Source organism: Leuciscus leuciscus (genome assembly GCF_965113295.1).
Source record: "Leuciscus leuciscus genome assembly, chromosome: 4".
Lineage (NCBI taxonomy): Eukaryota > Metazoa > Chordata > Actinopteri > Cypriniformes > Leuciscidae > Leuciscus > Leuciscus leuciscus.
Window position 1 is genome coordinate 10,789,196 of NC_138728.1, and position 22,627 is coordinate 10,811,822.

A 22,627-nucleotide genomic window follows, 5' to 3' on the forward strand; every position below is an offset into this window, starting at 1 on the left:
CTGTTTATATATACAAATGTGTGTATATAAAATATATATTTTTTAAATTAATAGTACACATTAATAGTTCCATTCAACATTACTTTTTTTAATTTATAAACGTGTATATAAAATAATGAAATCCAATTTCCACTTGAGAGCCAGATCAAAATGTCCACATGTCACATCACAGTTTTAAGAACATATTTTAACACCGAAAGTAATTTAAGTCAGTGTCCTTATGCAATCACAAGATGTGTTTAATGCAAAGGCCAGAAGTTATAATTAATTAAATGCATGGTAATCATTTTATTTTAGGCTTTTATTTTAGTTTGGTTATGCATTCATCCTGCTTGATTTAGCTTTAGGAAGACATTTTTATTAAAAACAGTTCAACACGAAATAGTTTGACTCTTCTGCTCTGTTCCTTTTTGGCTGACAGCCACATTTGTGACACAAAATTTACACTGAGTGGGGAGTGTGTAAATCTACAGATAAGACCTTCTCCTTGGAGAGTATTGGCTTGTTCGAATCCCTCTTATGAGATGGGATTGTGGTTTGAAGCTGCCGTGTATCACGGACAGAAGAAAGAGCGGGATACAGCATGCCCTCAAACTGTCATGTGGTCACACTCCACTGCACTGCCTCTGTCAGGCGACCGGAGAGACACCTTTCCTTTAACCCCAAAACCCACCAGTATCTACACCTCCATCTCTCTCGCTTTCCTCATTTTCCAAAGCTCTAACATGGAGGGTTATGAGATCAGAGATGCATAAATGACACTTCTGGAAAGATACAGAGCTCTCATGCAGTCAAGTGCAACAGATGAAAGATCTCTGTGGCGCCAAACATTTCTCAAGGTTTCCATTTTCTGCTCAATATCTGGTTCACATGAATTTATTATTCCGTTTTATTTATTGTACTTTTTGATATCAGAAATTTAGCCCAGACCTGCAGGATTCATTTTAAACCTTGCAAACGGAGTTTAGAGTTTATGTTAAAAGTTTATGTTAAAATCTGGGCCAATACAATATAAAATCAGCCATAACATAATATTACCGTAACCGATAAATGTCTGATATTAAAATTCAATACTAAAATGAATTGTTTTAATTATGAATGAATGAATATACTGTACAAAAGTTTGGGGTTTGTACGATTTTATTTAACATTTCTTATACTCACCAAGGCTATATTTGTTTGATCAAAAATACAGTAAAACAGCAATTTTGTGAAATATTGATGTATGTAATTGATGGCAAAGCTGAATTTTCAGCATCATTACTCCAGTCTTCAGTGTCTCATGATCCTTCAGAAATCTTTCTAATATGGTGCTCAAGAAACATTTATTATTTTCAATGTTGAAAACAGTTGTGCTGATTAATATTTTTTGTGGAAACATGATACATTTTTTTTCAGGTTTTTTGATGAATAGAAAAAACACATTTATTTTAAATAGAAATCTTTTACAAATGTCTTTACTGTCACTTTTGATCAATTTAATGCATCCTTGCTGAATAAAACCATAACCCCAACCCCAACTTACTGACCCTATTTATCAATGTAATCAAATTATTATTGTTTTTATAGATATAACTTTAAGTGAGCGTTTAATGACTGCAAAGGTATTCTAAATGTTAAAAATAGAGGAAATAAGTACGCAGTATATCCAATATCAACAGACATCAATAAATTAAAATAAATTAAATAAAAAAAACTCTAATATTGGCTGATAATCAAACTGGTATTGGGCATATCTAGTTAAAATATTTCTCATACACACTTCAGGCAGGAAAATGTTCACACGGTATTTAGAGTCTCCCAGGGGCGCGCTGAACGAGTCTGTCATTTGCAAGCATTGTGACCTATACTGTAAAGAAAGATGTGGAACAGTCAATCTCTTGGTTAAGGTCAGGCTGAGATGTTTAATGTTCTTATTACAGCTTTCACAGCTGCTCCAACAAATCAAACAGTAGGATTAAGTCTTTTCCTCTGGTGAGGGAACCCTAAATGTAAAAAACTAAAAGAATTAAGCCTTTATGGCTTTGACTCCATTGAGCGCCATATTGATTTTGGGGGCCAAGAGAGGTCAGGAGATCAAGAACTCTCCATTAGTGGACATTGAGAAGTAAATTACTAGTACTCTGGGAAATGTGCCTGAACCAACACTGCCAAAAAAAAAGGGTCCCCCAAAAAAAAAAAAAAAAAATCACTAGATGTCTGAACCGGCCACTGGTGAAGGTATTAGATCAAAGCTTGTGTTTTGTTGTGATGCCTAGAATAAACAGAACAGGTAATGCTCAAATTTGAGCTGTTTTTGCTCGTGTTGCGCTCAGATGAGAAGCCAGACCTGACATTTCATAAAGCGTGTGAAATTGAACAAAGGCAGGTTAGAACATTTCCTGCGCTCTCATAATGCTTATCTGTTCGTGAGTGACATCAGCAAAACTTCAGAAGGCTGTGGGATATACACAGCACTCATTTGTACCCGTCAGTCAACCCACCAGGAAATCGACTATACCAGCAAGAAAGTCACAAAATAAGACAATACTTCTATTATGTAGAATATGAAAGCGAAAGATGAGACTCTGCACAGAAGCCAAAACCTCTTGTTTTTAGCGATGGACGGCATATTCTGCTCAACACGGCAAATGCTTTTAGACATTTCGTCTTTGGATGAAGACGGTAACTTCAGCAGCTTAGGGATTTTGTAAGATCAAAAGGAAGCAGCAAAAATGAGCAGCAGGAAGCTGTCAATGAACATGACAGGAAATAATCTGCCGTGATGCGTAAAGGTGCCCAAAGAGGCGAATTATGATCTTGGTTTCCAAATCCTCCAGATATCAGTGCACTCAACTTAGAAACTGCTTATAGTGCTTCAGAGACCAAAGAGAGGCAACCATTGGATTAAAAGAAAGAAAGAAGAAAAAAAAAATGCAAAAAAGAAATCAAGAGTGTACTATTATTAGAGTCAATCAATTAAAAAAAATTAATTATGTTATAAAAATATGATATGCTAAACATGACATGCCTAATCAAATTAATTGCAATTAAACATATCATGCAGTTAATCACATAGAGCAATATTTTTTAATTAAACTGATTTTAGTTACATGAATAAGTTACAAATGTATTCATGTAATTAATTTAATAGTAATCACATTAATCACAAATATCACACAACTAATCCTATATAAACGATTTTACATTTATAAATAAAAAATGTGTTCATGTAATCAAATTAATTACATATGCCAATTAATTGCAATTAATCATATATTACATATATATATATATATATATATATATATGCAATTAATAATATCAATACTTTTAAATGAGTTAAAAAAATATTTATTATTATTGTAATTAAATAAATTACATTAATTGATTAATTAAATCAAACAAATAATTGCATACCATTTAAATTCATTAAATTGATTTATTGATTTATTAAAATTATTTATTTATTTTTTTACAAATTATGCCGATTAATTCATCAAATTGAATGCAAATAAATGACATATACACAAGTACACCATTAGCTGAGAAAAGCCCCAAATGAAGATTATGCAATGGCACTAGTGGCAGACAAAAGTATTTTAAGAGATTTTATGGAAAGTGACCATACTAAATGAACACATTAAATAAGCTGCTCTTATTATTATTATATACTTTAAAGCTACAGTACATCCTTTACTGAAGCCGTTTCTTACACAAACATTAGTTAAATAGCTTAATGATTGTTGTCTTGGGACCCTGCTAAAAACAGGACCCGTAATGATATACTAACATCCTAAACGGTAATTTAGCCTTCACCCCAGAGTGGGATCCGCAGAGGAAATGAATTGTACTTAATTGTCACTGCTGCAATCAGACACTATTAAGGTGGGATTGAGTAATTTGTATCATCTCTGTACTTACATTTAAACTACTTAAACATTACCCTCCTTGTATATATTGCACTTAGAGGACTTTGAATATGACCTCACCACAGTATTCACTCCACACTGCAGCTAAACAACCGCCAAAATGCATTATTTTCCTGTTATCACTGTAAAGCTGCTTTGAAACAATCTGTATTGTATAAAGCGCAATAAATAAAGGTGACTTGACTTGACACTCTCTGTATACACTACTGATTTAATCTCCCCTAGATAAGACATTTCCATGTGTCTAGGCATTAATAAATGGAAATTGAAAATAGTGTCATCATGCAAACCATGATGGGCCTGACATTAACAAGGACGCCATTACAGCGCACACCAGAGGAATGGAGGAGGCTGTCGAGAAATCTCTCAACTGCGATTTGGCATTTTGACATCCATGATCATTATGTTTTCTTTCAAAGCTGAGAGACCTTTTCCTCCACGGTAGGTGAGCCGTCAATAGCCATTCTGACAGTTAGAGACTCTGATCTTCTGTTGACCTCTTTCATTCAAGTCAAGGAGCAGAGATGCACAAAAGATGTAATTACATGTTGACAGAGCAGAGGGCGAAGACAACATGAAATGGTATTTAAGACATATTTCACATTTGTAACGTGACTTCATTTTGTCCTACAAGATCCTATAGTCTCTATATGACAGGAGGGCTTGATTAAAAAATAAAAATAAGACCAGGAACATGTACACAAAAACAAATAGGGTACATTTTGATTTCATGTTGACTCTAAAAAAAAGTTATAAGATCATTTCATTCTGGTACATGACAGTAAAATGTTAAAGGCTGTGGGATGAGAACGATGATTAGATGAAGCACACTGTAAATTTGTTCCCAGTTTTCTGAGAAACTACTTCCACCGGAATCAAAATAACGGTTAAATCCTTGGATAATGAGAATAAGAAGTCCATTAATATTGCAAAAGTAACCTTGCAAAGTTGGAGGGATTGCAAACGTGAGAAAGCGGTAAATAAATGTGGCATTATCAGCCGCCAAACATCCTGCCGTAATATTCACATTATTCAAATCCTTATTTACAACCGTAATCCTCTCTGTTCCAGATAACCTTGTCTGCATAAACATGTAGTAAAAACCATGGTCATTTTGGAGTTGTTTATAGAAACCTAAACAATGCAGTTTATTTTTATCGCTAGCTAGACAAAACTGTCTCTTAAAAATGAACATTTCAGCAGAGAAATCCTCAAGTCTGTTTGTTGCATGCATTTGATAATCCCTTTGCTATTAATTACAAACTGCGAGTGCTTTGTCCTGGCAGTTTTAGCGATTGCAACATTTTGACTCACAATTATCCACACTCACGCACCACATCCTTAACAGACAATTGAACGGCAGACTGCGCCGCCTCGACACCCCCTCCCCCTCTCTGGATGATTGATGGGTAATACAATCAACAGACTATAAATGAACAGGAAAGATGGAATAAAACGAGCAAAGCTTAGAGCTTTAGATCGGTGGACTTTACACATATGCTCACAGGGCATTTCAGATTAGCCAGAGTTCCCTGTGGGTTTAGTTGTGACCGCTGCATCCAGAAGGGCTGTAATCTGTCAGACGGACGCCTAGTGATTAGTCTGTGGATGGCCGAGTGGAAGTTGCCCAGTGGCCACGAATCAGAAGCTTACTTTGATCTCTGAGCATGGATGGAAAGAAAACTGCCATATTATTACAAGTGCTGTTTACACTCGCAGTGCCAAAAGACGGAGCCGAATCAAATCAATAACTCGGTTTAAAACCAGAGAATAATCTCCATGCTAAAAAATAGGCAATGTATTTGTACTGCCTAAACATGCAATTCAGACAAAAAACTGAATTTCTAACATTGGTTAACCATTAAAAAAAAATACACTTCACTATGGACTATGCAATAAGCTCGCATAACCTCTATAATGGTGGCATGTTACAGACACAAAAAGCTGTTGTCTATATTTCAGTGAAATATGTTGGCCAGATTATAGTGTTTTCAAATAAATTGAGCTCTTTTTTTCCCCTCTGTCAGTCAAACAGAGGCCACTGACTCATTCTCTGGTCTCTCTAAGCTTTAGTGTTTATTTGCAGATTACATTAGGCCATGAATTCAATGTGATGAGATGAAACAGGGTGACACGGCAGGCTGCATCTGTTTCTCTTCTGTGGAAGTAGGAACCATCCAGGTCAAGCATTTGAACCCACGGTGTCTTTTTGGTCAAGTGCTTTTTTTGCTTTTCATCATGCTTTTCAATTCAAATGCAAACAAAAGCTGTATCCTTGAGATTCTCATTCCTTTATCTTTTTCTCCGATTTTCAAATACTTTTTGGCTTCAAATAAAATGAAAAACGGCGATTCATCTCACAGCCGGTTGGTTTGATTATGTCTTAGAACTCTTTTTTTTTTTAATCCTTGTGGAAAGAAAAAATTAATGGGAAATATACTTCTGGATGTAACGTTTAAGTCCTTTGAGAGGGGAGTTGAACGAACCCAAGTGCAGTTAATTGAAAGTAGAACTAAATACAAATTAAACAGAACTAAACAATGACAGACTTGAACTTGTCTTGAGCATAAGGAGACTTTACAAAACTCACCAACAGCTGGGGCAGAGAACAATGCATGACAAACAAACATGGCTAACTTGAGGGCTAAATACAAAACTACGGGGGACACACGACCAAAACAACCAATGACAAGATGGAACTAATGAACGTGAACCAATGAAACAACAAGACTGTTAACAAGATATCAAGACAATGAACCAATCAGAACATGACACATGAAGCAAGGGACCCAATGAAAACAAAACAGAGATCACGACATAAACACATGAACCAATAAACATGAAATTCAAAATAAAAGACATGACATAATAAATGTGAACTAAGAACATGTGAGTGGTCACTGTTGCGCTTTATTGCCTCTATCTACTGATTATGTCCTTTACTGATCCTGGAACTGTCCCTGAATCCCTCTTGTTCCACAGGGAGAACTTCCTGTCCTCTAGGTTAGCACACACAAGAGAACAGAGGACCATAGCTAATTAAAAAAAGGAGAGGGATGGGTGAGGACATAATATCTGAGCATGAATACGCCTACTATGTCCCAGTAGTGAACAGCCTCTGGCTTTGTTGCTGTAGGTGATGGCATCCACAGAGACTCTCCTGGATTAGTTGAACTGCTGGACTGGAGCTGCGGCTCTCAGTTCATTAAGCGCTTCACTGGGAGAAGTTTAATGACAAACGCTCTAATGGTCCTTCCACAACTGACGTGATGGAAAGTAAAAAATGTATCGAGCACTTCAGAGACCTAAGATAATATTTTCTCCCCTGGAGTGACCTAAAAATAGGTGTGCACGACACGTATACACCGCATTCATGGCTTGATTAAAATCCATTCACATCCTTTATAGTGGTGGATTTTCCAACTTCTTAAGAGTATGGTAGCACTTTGAATTTGAATACATGACATTTTGGTAAAATGATTAAAAAAAATTATTTCTAAGGCCATATTTCACACCAAAATCAAAAGAAATAAAAAAAACAATTTAAATTAAAATGATGTTCCTATGATTCTCATTACAATGATGCAAAAAATAAATAAATCATTTTAATTAAGTGTAATGCACATTAACACACATTACCATAATGCATCTTACTTTTATTAATTTGTCTCAATTACTGTAATAACTTGTCATAAAAAATGCCTTCCAGAATATATATTTTTTAAATTCTTTTGATTTTGGGGTGAAATATTTTGCTCATTTTTGTAACCATTTGTACTCAAAGGACCAAATGCATGCAACACAACAAACAAAGTGGAGGACTAAAAGAGAACTGCTTGTTAAACAGAAAGTACAATGATTGGAAAACGCGTTTCATTAAATCAGCGTGCTTGGCAATGCGTTTTGAGCATAATCACCGTCGTTAATCCACCCGATACATCTCTATAGTTGTCTGTATGGATAATCCGTCTTTTTACTATGCATGAGTGTTTCCTCTCTGCCTCAAAAATAGCTTCATTCTCTTCAGCTTTGCCTCGGAGGAGCTGAGCAAGAAACCAACCACATTCCTCCAAGCATGTAGTAACGATGATGACTAACTAGCCCGAGAATCCAATCTCTACAGATCCCGTTTGCAAACAGTTCCTTGGAAAGCCAAGCATTTCGACATTAGATTTACATGTCGACCCTCTTTGCCAGGCGATCTCACAAAGGCTTACAGCGTTGCATTAAAGTAAAAGCTGCTCTCCCCGGAGCAACGCTGTCTGTCACAATGAACATATTAGTAAGCATGAGTAAGTAACTATGGGCTGCCCAGTCACCTAAATTAATCATTCAGGACTGAGCACGCAATAGAAGGGTCCAAATGTCTAAGACCACTAGCGTTTTTTTATTTTTTTATTGCTAATATGGAATAACAATTTGAGTGAAAAGCTGAATTAAGAATGAAGAAATGTGAATTTTATAATTTCTTAGTGTTTGGTAAATCCAAATTTTGCTTTAAATCACAGCTACACTGCAAATTAAATAATTATATTTAAAGTATATGTCAAATTCAAGTATATTCAAACAAATAAATTACTAAATAAATGGTCATCAAATTATTGCATAACTTATAGTATGTATGGAACAAGAAAGGAAATATATAAATTATATATTTTGAGTAGAGTATATTTGAAATAAGAATGTACTGTACTTACATAAATAAGTGGCCAAATTATTTCATAAATTAGTATACACTATGCATCAAAAGGTCATTTAAAAATAAAATAAATAAATAACTACATAGTATATTTAAAATAAGTAAATAAATAAATGGTCATTAAATTACTTATATTCATACTTTATTTGTGATGTGCTGTATTTACATAGCACAATTTAAAATTTTAATTTCATAATTTTAAAATGAGTGCAATAGTCCTATCCTCGATTTAATGGCTGCTGGGTTTGGGATATAAACAGCATATTTAATGCAAACAAATCCAGACTTTAAATGAGTTCTAGCATCATGTTGTTTGTCACCTTGGAGCCTGGCATTGATCATGTGTAAGTCTGACACATGGAAGGTTGTGTTAAGGCAGGATAAATCAAGATCCATTACATGTGACATTTTTATAACTGATACATACATGTAATATACATGTAATAATTGAGCCCTCTGCCCTTCTGAGAGGACCATGACTGCTAAATACATGTACAAATCCATCAAGCGTGCTCCTGTTTGTTTTGACATGCCTCATTTCAGCTGTAATATACAGTTTAATCAGAATTTTCCAGAGCTGCAACAGTCCCATTCCGCACAGATCTAAATGTTCCTGGGATAGGCAGGATGAGAAACCGGCATGTGCACGAATATATGTGTGTGCAGAATGCCTTAAACTGTCTGAGTAAGAGAAGGAAGTTGGAGGTGTGCCATGTGTTGGCTCAGCAACCCCAAACTGCTTGTTCTCTTAAAGCACTGAAAGAGAGAGAGAGAGAGAGAGAGAGAAGATATACAAACATTACTGTACTCGCCAAACACAGTACACACGTCTGAAGCCAAAGAATGCAAAAGGCCTTTTAATAGACATCAATAATCAAGTTTAAAGCTTTATTTTAAAACTGTATCTTCTTGCATGAATTATGTTGCTATTATACCATGGGCTGTTTAAATACTCGATTCTGATTGGCTGGAAGGTGTGCAGTAAAACCCTTTAATGCACAGGTAGTTCCAGTCAGTTTGATTACAGTTACAGTTCGAAATTAATCCGCTACTATAAACATTGGTAACCATAGTAACACAGTTACACTTGCAAGTAGAGTGAGAGACTCATATGAAAACGTTTATTTAGGTAGGCTAAATGGATGATTTTTGCATATCGTTTAATTTGTGTGGTGAATATGGCAATTTTGAGAATTGGGCCCAGGCACAAGACGAAAAAGAAGACTTGTTGAATGACAAAAAGCGGCACAAAGAATTAACAATAAATAAATGACATGATTAGTTCAAATAAAGATTGCCTTGTCACTGTCAGTGTTGCCTGTCATTCATAAATCATTTTAATAAATCCATTAAAGAATCATTAAGTTAGCTATATGCTTAAGCAACGAGGGGACTGTAGCTGCTAGACTTTAAAGAGACGCACACAGGTAACGTTAACTCGCGCACGCATCTCTCTCTCTCTCTCTCTGTTCCTTCTCTTTCAGTTCTCTGTCTCTCTCTTTTAATAATGAATTTAAATAAATGTGATAATTCATTCAAATAAAAGCAATCCGATGGCTCTACTTTATTTAAAGCGGACGGAGTGCTAGAACTAACGAGCCGTAACTTAAGAAAATAACCGTCATTTTTACACGTCTGTTAAAAAAATTACACTGTAAACATCAGTTACAGCTTTAACTTGTTTTTAACTTGGCAAATAACCAAGGTATAAGCGGGATAATCCACAGCTAGCCATGCATTAAAGAATTTTAATGCACTTCGTAGAGGCAACCACCCTCCACTTCGCGTCGGGCGGTTCTTCGCCTCTACGTCGTGCATTAAAATCCTTTAATGCATGGCTAGCTGTGGATTATCCCTTACTTAGACGCAATATGTGAAGTGATATTAAATATTTTTAGAAATCATCAACTTTATAATAACTTACATTCGGGCAAAAGATTTTGGTTTGTTGGTCGAAACTGTATTTTTACACTCAAAACAATTAACAAAAATAAATAAATAAATAAAATTCGCTCAAAAGACAATATTCTTATGTTTTGGTTTCATGAAAAATTATCGGAATGAAAAATCAGATTATTAATTATTAATCAGTTAGCAGCATTTGAAAATAACCTTTCTGACTATAGAACAATTAAAAAGGATTTTTTTCAGTTACTATTATTCTAAAATAGTTTCTAATCCACGTTCCTTAAAAAAAAATTTTTTTTGTAACAGAAACTATTTGAATGTACACTTATCTACACTGAAAAAAAATTGGCTTTGAAACAATTTTCACTCAGAAATTCCACAATTATTTCCCAACTGTTTACATTTACTTAAAACATACCTGACTGTGTTTAGGTGAATACTCGCCAAGACCGGCATGTTGACATTATTTTGTGTGTATTTGACGTTTTAAGGTCAATAAGCGAAAAAAGAACGTACTCGGTTACTAACGTAACCTCGGTTCTCTCTAGAAGAGGGAACGAGTACTGCGTAAGATATCTTACGCTAGGGGAAAATCCTTTTCCGCGAGATATTGAAGCCAAAAATTATCCTTAATTTTGTAATAATGCAAAACGCGTTGCAGCAGCAATGCAGACATAGGCGAGACAGCTCGCGCGCCTATTGGCTGCTCTGCGGCAACTGCAGCAGCCTATCGAGCGAGGCCTGGCGTGACGTCAGACCCAATCAGGGCACTTCGCGCCCGCTGCGTCACGTCCCGCCGAAATGGGCGTGGTCTAGGCCTATAAATATCGCTCGCAGGCAGCTATTATCTGGTTTTTCATCATCGAAGCAACCAGAGCGTGTGCATGCACGGCAAGATACGCAGTACTCGTTCCCTCTTCTAGAGAGAACCGAGGTTACGTTAGTAACCGAGTACGTTCTCTTACGAGAGGTCTCTCGTACTGCGTAAGATATCTTACGCTAGGGGACCCAATGTAAAACGCCGTGCATGCTGAGATCTGACACCAAAGACCCAAGGGCGAAAGCCCGGGGTACATATAGTGCACAATCACTCAGTGAACTCACAGAGAGTCCGGGAAGAAGGAGGGGTGCAGCCTCACTTTTCCACATAAAGTAGCGTCGAAGGGACGCAAATTTCATCATACAGACAGGGCGGGGTACGGCCTGAACTGATGGGAAAAAATGTGGGTCTTACACAGTTTGCCCAGCTTTAAACTGTCGAAAATTGAGCTGTGCTCAGTAAACGCAGCATTCTGAGCTGAACGCATCAGGTCAGATAATACTGGTAGTTTAGACCGACAGCAGCCTGGCCTGCAGGGCGGGAACCTCTAGGTTATAAAACCTTATAAATGTAGACGGGGAGGCCCAGCCTGCCGCCATACAAATATCTTGCAAGGCAATCCCACTTGACCAGGCCCACGAAGAGGCCATGCCTCTCGTGGAATGCGCTCTGACACCCAAAGGGCACTGCATGCCCTTGGAGGCGTATGCCAGCGCTATAGCATCAACTATCCATCTGGATAGGCTCTGTTTCGACGCGGCTAGTCCCTTAGAACGTCCGCTAAACGAAACAAAGAGCTGTTCCGTCTGTCTGAAAACAGACGAGCGAGACACATAAGCTCGTAATGCCCTGACTGGGCAAAGGAGGCTCGCGTCTCTTTCCTCATCAGGGACCGGTAGGGCTGACAGAGAGATAATCTGCGCCCTAAACGGTGTGTTGAGGGATTTTGGAACATAACCGTGCTTAGGTTTGAGTATAACTTTTGAGTCATTGGGCCCAAACTCCATGCACGCCGCGCTCACAGAGAGCGCGTGCAGATCCCCTATGCGCTTCACTGAAGCGAGAGCCAGCAAAAACACCGTTTTGAAAAACAGGTGTTTCAAATCGATTGACTGTAAAGGCTCAAATGGCGCACCTTTCATGGCTTCCAGAACCGTAGAAAGGTCCCATACGGGGACTGAGGGAGGTCTGGGAGGATTCAGTCTCTTAGCTCCTCTAAGGAAGCGGATGACTAAATCGTTCCTTCCTATTGACTGACCAAGCGTTGTTTCTGAGAACGCTGCTATAGCCGCCACATAAACTTTGAGCGTGGAGGGGGCCCTGCCCCCATCCAACAGCTCTTGTAGGAAGGAAAGCACCTCCGTCACATCACAGTTTAGAGTCGTCTTGTAGACGGAGCTCTAGCCTGCGTGATCGTGTTTAATACTCCTTTAGGGAGTCCAACATGTACCCGTTGATGGCCCAGACATGAAGGGACCATAGTTCCGGGTGAGGATGCCAGATCGAGCCGCGGGCCTGTGAGAGGAGATCTCTCCTCACTGGTACTGGCCACGGGGCAGTACTTGCTAACTGCATCACGGCTGGGAACCAAGGTTGGTTTTTCCAGAACGGTGCTACCAGCAGTACTGAGCATCCTTCTTCCCTGATCCGTTCTATCACCTGAGGCAGGAGAGAGACGGGGGGAAAAGCATAGAGCGGGCGGCGGGGCCACACATGGGCCAGCGCGCTCCTGCTCTTGGAGAAAAATTCTTGACAGTGAGCGTTTTCTTGAGACGCAAACAGGTCCACTTCCGCTCTGCCGAATTTCTTCCACAGCAGTTGGACTGTCTGTGGGTGTAGAGACCATTCGCCTGCCGGAACATTGTTCCTGGACAGTCTGTCTGGTCCTATATTCATGATCCCTGGCACGTGCGCTGCTCTGAGCGAGCGCAGGTTGCACTGAGCCCATACCAGGAGGCGTTCTGCCAGCCTGTACAGTTTCTCGGATCTGATGCCGCCCTGGCGATTTATGTAGGACACCACAGACATGTTGTCCGAACGGACCAAGACGTGGTGACCTTTTATTTGGGGACAAAAACGCGTCAGCGCGTTGTCTACTGCCAGCATTTCGAGGCAGTTTATGTGCAGGAGCTTCTCCCGTTCTGACCACTGGCCGAAGAACGGTCTGCCCTCGAGCAGCGCTCCCCATCCCGAGGTGGACGCGTCCGTGGACACCACTTTCACCCTCGAGGAAGTCCCCAGGCTTACACCTGATTGGTACCAGTCGTTCGCTTTCCAGGGTTTCAGAGCTGTAACGCATTTCTGATTGACCCTGAGGCGAAGCAAACCGGGTGCCCACGCTTCGCGTGGGACTCGCGCTTTCAGCCAAAACTGCAGCGGGCGCATGCGGAGCAGACCCAGCTGGAGCACTGACGATGCTGAGGCCATGAGACCTAGCATCTTCTGAAATCTCTTGAGCGGGACAGACGCGCCGCAGCGAAAAGAGTTCGCTGTGCGTCGAATGTCTACCGCGCGCTGTTGTGATAGTCGCGCTATCATGGATAGTGAGTCCAGTTCTGTGCCCAGGAAAGATATTTTCTGACTGGGTGACAGGGAGCTCTTCGCCCAATTGACACTCAGACCCAAATCCTCGAGGTGATCGAGTAAAATGGTCGTGTGTTCTATGAGCACTGCGCGAGATTGCGCTAGAATCAGCCAATCGTCCAAATAGTTCAGCACTCGCATGCCTCTCATTCTGAGGGGTGCGAGCGCCGCATCCATGCACTTCGTAAATGTACGGGGTGCTAGGGACAAACCGAGCGGCAGGACTGTGTACTGATATGCCTGGCCCTCGAAGGCGAATCTCAAATATCGCCTGTGACGTGACGCTATCTGTATTTGAAAACACGCGTCTTTCAGATCTATTGACACAAACCAATCTCCTTGGCGAATCTGCACAAGGATTTGCCTGGTCGTGAGCATCCTGAACTGTCGCTTCACAAGCACTTTGTTCAGTTGCCTTAGATCTAGTATGGGTCTGAGACCCCCGTCTTTTTTCGGTACCAGGAATTATCTGCTGTATAGCCCTCCCTCGCTCTGATCTTGAGAGAGAGGTTCTATGGCCCCTTTGCTCAATAGTTTCGTCACCTCGGCTCGAAGTAGATGTGCTACTTCTGTTTTTACCGTGGTCTCGACGCGCGCCACATAGCGGCGAGGGCGTCGGCGAAACTGCAGCGAATAGCCTCTTTCTATAATGTTCAGCACCCACTTCGAAACCCCGGGTAGCTTTGCCCATGCGTCTGCATGGATAGCTAGGGGTCGAATACGAAGCGCGCTCCGCTCGCTCAGCGATGGAGAAGCTTCGGTGTGCTGTAACACAAGCGTGTCGCTCGTGACATTTGAGGCATGGGGCGCGCTGATGACAGCGGGCAGATTGCCCGCGCTCGACTCCTCTGCGGTGGTTAACCGCGAGGGGGAGGGCTGGGCGGTTCCCGTGGGAACTGTCATGTCTATGTGTGGATGTGGGCGCGGGACAGCGGGCACATTTATCACACCGAAAGCATCGTTCGCTTGCGTGAAGCGAGTGCACGTTGGTTTCGTTTTTACAGAAACCGTGAGACATGCATAACGTGGTGTTAGTGGGCACATTCACCATGTTTGAAGCGCAATCGGTCTGAGCCGATTCATGTGCGCGAGCCCTGTGTGACGGGCTGTGCTTGTGTGCAGAGATGGGCACTGGGCAGTGGGCATTCTTCTTACACATAAAGCACCATCGGCCGTGGCCGGGACACCAGAAAAAATTCACACTTATGGGATTTATCTGGGTAGCCGTAAAAACGGCGTTTGTGTGCAGGCAAGCGGGTGACAGAACCGACTTGTTTACTGCAGGATACACTGGAACAGTCACATTTACTGGAACTGAACGAGCGAGAAGTTGCCATAGAAACAGAGAGCGTCAACATGCTGGCGTTTATTGCAGGCCTGCGTGCATTACAACAGGCTTGTTCACTGCAATATTGACATTTCCAGTCGCCTGAATTCCAGAGGGGAATGGGAAATGTATAGGAAAAAGGAGGTTGGTCCGTCCGCAGCGGGACCAGAAAAACTCCCTTTTTTCCTTACGCCAGTGACGCACGGAACACCATAGAAACGGTGTTTGGGTGCAGGCGAGCGGGTTGTACAACGCGCTCGTTGGCTGCAAAATACACATCTGCAGTCGCCTTTTCAGGGAACTGACAGAGCGAGCATTGACGGCATAATTTTATCTGCCGGTAGACCCGGGGATCGAACGCGGGTCTCTCGCGTGCAAAAACCTGAGAGTCTGCCACTGGGCCACAGGGGGAGACACATTGTAACTCAGTTAGCGCGAGTATTATAAGAGAGCGTCAACGTGCTGGCGTTTGTTTGCAGGCATGCGTGTATTACAACAGGCTTGCTCACTGCAATACAGACATTTCCAGTCGCCCGAACTTCAGAGGGGAATGAGAAATGTACGAGAAAGAGGAGGTCGGTCCATCCGCGGGGGGACCAGAAAACGCTCTTTTCTCCTTTCGCCAGTGACGCACGGAAACCATAGAAACGGTGTTTGGGTGCAGGCGAGCGGGTTGTGCAACGCGCTCGTTGGCTGCAAAATGCACGTCTGCAGTCGCTTTTCAGGGAACTGACAGAGCGAAGCATTGGCGGCATAATTTTAAACTGCCGCTAGACCGGGATTCGAACTCCGGTCTCTCGTGAGAAAAACCAATGATTCCGCCACTGAGCCACAGGGGGGGAACGCAAAGTTTTTCGGATGCACGAGCATATAAGAGCGTCACATGCTTTCTTCGGCGTATGTTTGCAGGCGCGCTTGTATTAAAACAGGCTCGCCTGCTGCAATATTGATATTTCCAGTCGCATGATCAGGGAACTGGGAATATGTATGAGAAATTGAAAGTCAGTCCATCCTCGGAGGGACTAAAAAACACATCTTTCTCCTTTCGCCGGTGAGTGACGCATGAATGGGGCGCAGAAGGCAGGGTAGCTTTCTTATAACGTAAAGAAAAACTAACTCCGACCGTCCGCTTCCAGCCTCCCTTGTGAGCGGCGCAGTTTGCGCGGCTTGAACAGAGGGAGAGAGAAAGCTAGCCCCGTGACCGCCCGCTCCTGACATCCTCTGTGAGCGGCGCGGTGTGCGCGGCTCGAACAGAGGGAGAACAGGTATCGTCCCCCAAGCAGGCAAGGCAAGCGGGCGAACCGGCAAGCTTTGCAGGTTGGGGGGGGGGGGGGAGGAGCAGTCTCGGAGAAGGATGCCAGGTGAGTCCTCAGAGTCACCATAGGCAGTACCTAACTCGCAGTGAGGGCAGTCGCCGTCAGCGAGTGCGAGAGCTGCGTGATCAGGAAAAGGGGCGTCTTGAAAAAGACGCCCAGCTCTTTTAGTGCAATGGGAGTGTGTGTCGCGGCGGCGAGCACACACACATACATAAACACAGTAGCAGAGAAAGGATATAATGCCGGAAAGCGCAGCAGGAAGGCAAGGAAGGCGGCGCGGCCAGCGACTTCAGTGACTCGTCCCGCTGAAGGTGCTCTCTCTCGACGGCGCGGCTTCTAATCCAGCTCCAGCGATGCGTGTGCTTCGCTTGAAGGATGAAAAATCAGATAATAGCTGCCTGCGAGCGATATTTATAGGCCTAGACCACGCCCATTTCGGCGGGACGTGACGCAGCGGGCGCGAAGTGCCCTGATTGGGTCTGACGTCACGCCAGGCCTCGCTCGATAGGCTGCTGCAGTTGCCGCAGAGCAGCCAATAGGCGCGCGAGCTGTCTCGCCTATGTCTGCATTGCTGCTGCAACGCGTTTTGCATTATTACAAAATTAAGGATAATTTTTGGCTTCAATATCTCGCGGAAAAGGATTTTCCCCTAGCGTAAGATATCTTACGCAGTACTCGTTCCCTCTTCTAGAGAGAACCGAGGTTACGTTAGTAACCGAGTTTAGTACTGAGAGGCGGCTTTATGTGCAATAAGCGCAATTCAAACCCTGTAACACCAACAATATTCATCCAGAGCAAATGAAACGAGTGCAAGGGGAGGTGGGTCTGCGTGTCAACTCGCTGTCGGAGAGATGAGAGAGCGAGAAAGCGCTGCTGGTATCGTGTATATAGTCTGCGTTTCAGATATATTTCAGTATCGATATGTATATGTATATTTTTTATTATTTCAGATGACTTTTTAAAAGACTACAATTGAAAAATGTATACAAAATTCAACCCACCAAATTCTGAAATTCACCTGGCTGGTGTTAATGTCAAGCCCTGCTGGCGGGTGATAAAATAGGTGAAAAAGCCATATCAAAATACCAAAATATCGTAGATAGAGCTCTTGACTTGGGTTGGTAAGCAATAACTCAGAACACACCAGAAATCACACTGCAACATCCTAGCAACTATCAAAAAACATAGCAACATCCTGGAAACCTTCTACAACATCCTAGCATCATGGCAGTGACTTTTGCATGAGCAATCACCTGTTTTCTTCACAAAACATTAACATCTAGTTCTTGTTTGCAATTTCAATTGCCCACTTTTTATTTGAAGTCCAAACAAACAAAAAAACGCACATGAAATTAACATAATAGGATTAATAAAAATGCCTTCGAGCGGCGTAGCTCATTGATGCTATGTAAATGTATGTAAAAGCATGCCTGTTCATTATCTCTAATGGCATACCAAGAGTTCATACACTCTCACAACTAACAGGAATGTGTCCTTTCTATAAATGAGAGTGCACAAGAGAAGTATAGTGTACTATAAAGGGGTTTTAATTGATAAATATCTGAATTTGGTCACAATTCAGTTCTGCACTGAAACGCTGTGGGTAAACCATCACAGAAATAGGTGCTAATGATGCGTTTAAGCTCTGCGACTAAGGCTGATTATAGCATATAGGAGGAATGTATTATAAACTGAGCATAGATGAGGGCCATTACGCTGTCATAGTAATTATGAGAATCATCCCCAACTCTCAAAATGTGACCCTTTCACTTGCTGGTGAATATGGCTGGTAGAACATAATGTACAGTGCTGTGAATGAGCCCTTTGGAGAAATTTGACACTGGAAATGAGATATTTGATGGCAATTGTTGTGATCCTGCTGTGGCTATCTCCTCTTATTGATCGTCTTCATCAATAAATGTGTCACTTGACAGCGAGTCCTTCTAAATGACCGGCACTTCTTTCTACCTGCAGTGGCTGTAACAAAAAAATAAAAAATCTTTAAGATTCAAACTCAACCGTTTAGTGGAAGCCAGCTTGACTCTGTGATTATGCCACTGTGACATATTTCTAAACTTTAGAAAAGTTTTGTTGGATAGCTCATGTTTTCTGAGTCACTGAGCCGTCGTGCACGTTTAAAGTTAAAACCTGGCTCTTAACTTTCCCCCGTCATTTCATGTCATCTCTATATGCCTCTCCATATTTTAAGCACAACTTTAATGGCCTATATTAAGATTCTAATCTATTTTGCCAAAATAAGTTAAAAATAAAACACTAAACATAAAATTCATCATTTTAAATGCTACAGTATAAGTGAATTTAGGCATCACAACATTACAATGTACAGTATGCAAAATGGACTGAGATTAAAGATTACATTTAACGTTGGTAAAATTGTATTTTTTTAAATAAATATATATAAAAAATAGTTATTTTGTAAAATAAAATAAAAATAACTCTTATTAGGCGATGTATGACTTAGGCGATGGATGATGTGCATGCACAAATAAATATCCAAACATTCTTCTGTGGATTTCCACAGACTTTGATATATCTGCTAATAAAATATGAATGTAAAACTCTCCAACTGGAAAATGACAAAATTTCAGTATGAGTCACAGGGAACTTGTGTATTTTTCATAAATATGATCCTTGGCTTCAAGGATTCACTGGCTGAGTTGACTGAAGTCAATTCTCTATAAAGCTTAGTTTCTTTCCCAAAAGTGAACATAAATTCCCTTCCCTTTCTCATTATGACCCAACTCTCAATACTGACACTCACTTGGTGCTTTCTCCAGCATATACTTGTGGCTCCATCTTCCCCCATAAAGTGCAGCAGTAATCTGGTTAGTCACATTGCAGTGTCTCTCTGTCCACTGCCTGGCAAATCCTAAAGTAATTTAGACTTAAAAGAAGAGGAGGTGGTTTATGCTGCTGTGACTGGCTGCCACATAGAATTTCACACCACTGTGTTTTGTAATGCTCCACTGTTGTTTACTGTCATTAGATCAAATGCCGTCACTAGCTTGCGCCTGCCGGAGACTCGCCACGGTGTTGAAAGGTTTAAACAGGGTGCAAAACACCCACTTCAACACCCTACTTAATCTGACATTAATGCTCATTAAAATTCAACAACCTTTAGCCTAGGAGCAATGGCTGTCGTAATCACGATGCAATGAATATATAGATGAAATGCTGTGTTAAAAGTGAATACTCAAATAATTGGTTTAAAAAGATTCCAAACTGAACTGCATTGTTCACATTTCTACAGTTCCTACATTCATTTGAGAAATATTTGCTGTGACAGCTGAGGCAGGAGGGAGATTTTTCTCTCATTGAAATTCAAGCGATCCTGGAGTGACAAAAAAAAAAAAAAAAAAAAAAAAGATTCACACAAAACTGACTCTTATAACACTGGAAGGCTGTAAACACAGAAAAGTGATGCAAATTAGAGAGCCAGAGCAAATTAGATTTAAATTAACAATTGTTGTTCTATTACCGGTACTATTGCTGTTAATGAATGATTCAGTAGAATCGATTTGAAAATGTAATATTCAATAGAAACAATTCAGAAATTGTGTCCTGGTGGTTGTTTTTAAAACTGAACTGAACTGAACTTAAATGAAATAACGAAATGAAACAGATTTTAAAATAAAACAGCAGGTGAAGTAAAAAGAAAGCAGCTTGAACAAGCCTATTCAGCTCAACACCAGGCAGGTTACAGATTTCTACCACCTTTTCTACCACCTCACTCTTCAAAGGTCGTCGTGTGAGATCACGTTTTGGCCCCTGACACTAAATGCTTGTTACAGGAACTCACAGCAGCCACTGGGGTAAGATGGCAGCGGACTGGCTCTGTAAGAAGCTGAACAGAGAGAGAGGATTTTACCATGACAGTTATCCCAAAATCATTGTTTTAAATTCACACTCCTCCCCACATCATGTGTCTGTTGAACAGCATTGAAACAGAAATGGGTCACTAAACAAAATGGGTCACTAAGCATTTGTCAGACAAACCCAATTAGATGCGAGCTTGTGTCTGCAAATCTGCTTGCAAACTTTTTTCCCAAGATGAAACATTTAGTAAGCAAATATTATGATGCAATTTCACTAAGAAATATGTACCTAAATCCCAAGAGACTCTTGTTGGCTGGTTAACATAAAAAAATAAAAAAAAACTGTATTTCCAGAGCATGAACTGAGCATCTGAGTTAAAGATTAAGTTCTTTGGTGTTTCAAAACACCAAATGCAGCACAGACGCAACAATATATTCAGGCAAACAAAACCAAAATTAAAGGGTGGTTCACAAAAGACACATTCATTTTTATTTTATTTTTTTAATTGTTTGTCTGTGTAATCATGCAAGACATGTTTTTTCATCATCTTGCACCAGTGTTGTTTTTGAGACGACAACAACAAAAAAAAATCAGTTTGGACAGCCCCTAGCAGACAAAATGTGCAGACAAAAACACAAACAAAAGACTTATGTTTCGGCTTTGAAGCGCTAAACGTGGTGGTGTGTATTTAGTGTTTGTCCTCTGTGCCTATTTGTACAAGCACACTTGGACCACATGAGTCATCAAAAGCCCTTCCCTGCTCTGCTATTATATATGAATGCATTGTTTGTCCATATAGCTGGCAGAAAACGATCTCTGGATTAGGGATTATGACTGCTTGATTTAGGCCACAGAGACTCGAGATTACCAATGCGAAACACGGATGCTTCTTGTATATAGTAGATACAGATTTGTTTGGTTTTAATCAGATTACATTTGGTAGATGATGGGGATTTCTGAGGCTCGGAGACAAGAATACAGACATGTCTGCACCTCACAATAAATATACTACAGGTTGTCCCCTCCTGGTAATCTGTATATGGTAAAGCCACAGTCTTTATTAGACTTCAGCTTGGTGAATACTACAAACGGAAGCACAGATGCCATAGACGACAAACCATGACGACTTTTGACCTACATGTCCAATCCCAGATTAATTCAACAGGGAACACATTTGGACGGTCGAAAAAAACATCCTTTCCTTCCCCCAGCAAAAACAATGGAAAATCTAATCACAGATATTATTGTATGTCCTGATCATTGGGTTAAGGTTCAGCTGGTTAGCATGACCCAGTTAACTCCCTCTGGTAGATGCAGTACCTTCATCTAAAGACCAAAAAACTGTAAAATGGGAGTAAACCATTGTCAAACTTCTGGGGGGGGGGGGTTTCACGCAAGCCAAAGAAACTGTCATTGAGATCAATGAAAAAGCTTACAGATGAATTTCTCCAGGTGTTATAGACCTCCTTGATACAGACAGATTGTTTCAAACATAGAGTCACCGTAGTGAGCTGACAATAAGGACCAATTTCATAGTTAAAACAGCAAGACACCAAACAAAGTCATTTCGGCTGGACACGGCTATCTGGCCTCCACTGGCATCTCGTTGAGAAGTCTTACAGCTTCATCATCTCCCTCTCTCCCTCTCTCTCTCGCTTGTTCCCTCTGAGATGGAAATATCCTCACTCTGCCGGAGCTTGTGGCTGGTGTTTGGAGGAACGAGCGTCAGCGGTTGGCGTCTTATCAGCTCAGTGCACGCAGTCGAGGGACAGTCTGGAACGCCCAAGGTCACCGCTGCCTCACATCTCAAAAAGAACAGAAACAGCAGAAAACTGTGTTTTGGATGCTTCCCTTCTTTTATTGATAGAGCCACCACTGCTAAGGGAATGCGTTTTAAGTTTCCGCTTAAAATTCAACCCAACATCCCTTGGTATAGCTTATGAACGCAAAGGTGTTGCAGGCAAGATGAGGGCTGAATGCGTTAGTTTATGCGTATTCTATCGGCAGCTACACATATCTCAACTCCATAAGAGATACACCACAAACCAACTGGTGTACCAGATACTTCAAAGTGCATAAATAAGAACGAAAAATCATCAATAAAAGAGAAATGTGTTGAAGTGATGACGAAAGCAACCAAAATAACATCGCTGCCTGTCTCAGAAGTGCCTGATACAAATACTTGTGCATGATGTCACTGCTTGTGGGCGTGGTCTTAAGTCTGGG

The 22,627-nt window shown here is 40.9% G+C and overlaps 1 protein-coding gene across 3 annotated transcripts in view; it reads left to right on the forward strand.

The window, feature by feature from the left end:
• tmem178bb (transmembrane protein 178Bb) overlaps window positions 1-22,627 on the forward strand; it is a 98,214-nt gene that overhangs the window by 53,067 nt on the left and 22,520 nt on the right. The window lies entirely within an intron of this gene.